This window comes from Silurus meridionalis, chromosome 2 (genome assembly GCF_014805685.1).
Source record: "Silurus meridionalis isolate SWU-2019-XX chromosome 2, ASM1480568v1, whole genome shotgun sequence".
Lineage (NCBI taxonomy): Eukaryota > Metazoa > Chordata > Actinopteri > Siluriformes > Siluridae > Silurus > Silurus meridionalis.
The window spans coordinates 26,272,277-26,275,635 of NC_060885.1; the positions used below are offsets into that span (position 1 = coordinate 26,272,277).

General features: G+C 42.5%; 1 pseudogene; it reads right to left on the minus strand.

The window, feature by feature from the left end:
- Positions 1-334: 334 nt before the first annotated feature.
- LOC124399575 lies at positions 335-3,058 on the minus strand (annotated as a pseudogene).
- Between the last annotated feature and the right edge of the window lie 301 nt (positions 3,059-3,359).

Genomic DNA, 3,359 nt, shown 5'->3' on the forward strand with positions numbered 1-3,359 from the left:
ATTTGCAGCTGTTCTCAAAATAATACATTCTTCTATTAGCACTGGTTATGTACCTAAAACTTTCAAACTGGCAGTTATTAACCCCCTATTTAAGAAACATGATCTTGATCCCTGTCAGCTGTTCAACTATAGGCCAAACCTCCCCTTTATCTCGGAGATTCTAGAAAAGGTTGTAGCACAGCAGGTCTTATTTGGATTGATCGCTGTCAGTTTGGTAATGTAGCGGGTCCCGACTAGGTCCCCACTGGCAGATATATATATATATAATCCTCTGATCGGAGTGCTCTGGAAATATTACAAATAATACAAAGAAATCAGTGAAGCAGGACAACTGTTGCTCATACTCCATTCACTCGGATTATCTTTATTATTAACTTTGTATCTGCAATCATGAATTATCTTCTGTTCTTTGTCTGTTCCACATTGAAACACAGGTTATATCCACATTTGGATAACATGACATTTAAATAGTCTTCAAAGTTCTGTTTCCACATAAATGTATCTTCACACATTTTACAGACATCAACTTGTTAACATTAGTATGAAACCAAAAATAAACATATTCCCTTTAAGTCCTAAATTTTGGTCTAACACAGGGGTCCCCAAACTTTTTCCAGTGAGGGCCACATAACTTTTCCCTTCTCTGATGGGGGCCAGGGTCAGTTTCCAACAGAAAAAGTGTGATAATCGCGGGATCCCTAAATGTAATCATTTATTGTTTTCCAGAAAACATGCTGACACTCCAGCGCACCACACATATCCAAATATTAATAACCCTTTCTGAGATCAAATAACCCTCTCTGGGTTCTTCACAGAATAAAATAACGTGGAAAATATATCGGCTAATAACACTATTTATGAAATCAATAAAAATCAAATAAACCTCTCTGGGTTCTTCACAGAAAGAAAGTTATGCTGTGCCGTGCACAATCCTAGGTAAAAGTTCAACTTCAGCAGAATCTCAAATGTTCTTGTGTTCTTTTCTTATAATCCAATTTTGTAGGTTCCATAGGCTAGCCCAGTAGACACCACTGTAGGCTCTCTCTCATCAACTTCCCTCTGAAAACCACAAAGCAAGCAGGCTAAGAAACCGAACTAAGTGATACAGCACCTACACAGCACAATACATTTCAATACCAGTATGGTTGTGGAGATTGATTTTATCCCAATAGATTTTATTATGATTATATTTGTTCATACTCAGAATGACTAATTTAAGTCAGAAAAGTGAGCTTACCTATGTACTGTATGTTCATCAGTGTGAATTGTGAGCCTGCATCTGGCTGGTGAGAAGTTGAATGTCCGGTTCCATTCTAGTCACAGCCAGTCTCAAACACTGATGCAAATGTTCATCTGTCAATCTTGATCTCGTTGGAGTTTTCAGGAGTTTCATGCGTGAAAAGGTTTGCTCGCAGATATACGTGCTGCCAAAAAGTGTGGACATCTTCATTGCGTGTTTTTTTATGTTAGGGTAGGTGTCATTTGGGAGGGTGGCATAGAAGTCAATGGGACTGTTGGGCTTGAATGCGTCATTCAGAACATCACAGTTCTGTAACTCGGCCAGCTCAAACTGATAAGAAGGCTGGGCTTCATCGATGTCAGCAACAAAAGGGTTCTGAAAAAGACGGATTTCTTTTGCATGAACATGTAGTTCACGGAATCGTACACCAAACTCCGCCTTCAGTATTTCCAGTGCTTCCACACACTTTTCACCTGGGAACGCGACAGCTGGCTTCTCTGCAGAAAAGCTTTGGGTAGCAGGGAGATGGGTGAAGTTGTGCTTTTTCACTTCCAAAACCAGCGCTAGTTTCACCTTAAATGCTTTTATGTGGGAATACATGTCGCAAATGAGTTTCCCCTTCCCTTGTAGCTGCAAGTTAAGGCCGTTCAGCATTTCTGTCACGTCTGTTAAAAATGCGAGGTGCCATTTCCATGCTGGGTCGATCAGCTCTGGGACCGTTTTGCCTTTTAACTGAAGAAATGCTTTAATTTCAGGTAGCAGCTCGTAAAAACGCCTCAAAACTTTGCCACGGCTTAACCATCAGATCTCTGTGTAGTACAGCACATCTCCGTACGCAGACTCTAGTTCAGACAAGAATTGTTGGAACTGCCTGTGTTTAAGTCCATTTGCTCTGATGAAGTTTATGCACGATACCACAACCTTCATGACAGAATCCCACTTCAACACTTTGCAGCACAGCGCTTGCTGGTGAATTAGGCAGTGTATTTGTAGCGGGGCGGTGAGACCCCGTTCTTCCATCTCCCGGTTCATGCGTCCTATTAAACCCCGAGACGCGCCCACCATACTAGGGGCTCCATCAGTCGTGATGCTGGCAAGCTTTGCCCAGTCCAGATCCAACTGTTGCATGGTTTGACACACTTTGTCGAAAATATCCTTCCCAGTCGTAGTGCCTTTCAGGCTTTGTAGGGCTGCCAGCTCCTCGCACATCTCAAAGTTTGCGGTAACTCCACGAATAAAAATAAGAAGCTCCGCGGTGTCCTGCACGTCTGTGCTCTCATCCAGTGCTAATGAAAAAAAGTCAAAATCTTTAGTCTTCTGCTGCAGCTGGGCATACACATTACCCCCAATTTCTTCAACGCGTCTGGTAATTGTACTTGCCGACAGACTCACGGCATTAAAGACATCTTTCTTCTCGGGACAGACCTCCTCCACGACAACATTTAAACATTTCTTGACAAACTCTCCTTCGGTGAAAGGTTTACCACAGCTTGCTATCAGCTGAGCAACACGGAAGCTAGCCCGAAATGATGCTTGGTTTAGCTGAGTTTGGCGTACAAATGTAGTCTGCTGAGCTAACAGTCCAGTTTTTAGCTTTGAGATTTTTTCTGCTCGCATTTGGCCTTGCAAGCTAGCATACTTGTCTTTGTGACAGGATTCATAGTGTCGGCGCAGGTTGTATTCTTTGAATACCGCCTCTTGACAGAGGAGACAAACAGCCTTTTCTTTGAATTGAACAAAAAAATAATCCTGTGTCCACTGCGGGTTAAATACCCTGCATTCTGAATCAATTTTTCTCTTACCCAACCTTTTTGCCATTATTCCGTTCTGGGGGGTCACGTTCACGTTCTATGACTGGGGTATGGGTGGCCATAAAGGTAAAAACGTGCTGGGGCAAAGTGAGGTCGAAGTAGCATTTTTTTCCGTCTCTAATATTGTTCAGGGGCCGGGTCAAATGTAGAAGCGGGCCGTGTGCGGCCCGAGGGCCGTAGTTTGGGGACCCCTGGTCTAACATCAATCATATTTACCCATTCGCTTAGACAGCTTTCCTCTTTATCCTCTTATCAAAAGAGTAATTTTGTAATAACTTTACATTTTAAGTGTTCACTTTATACAACAC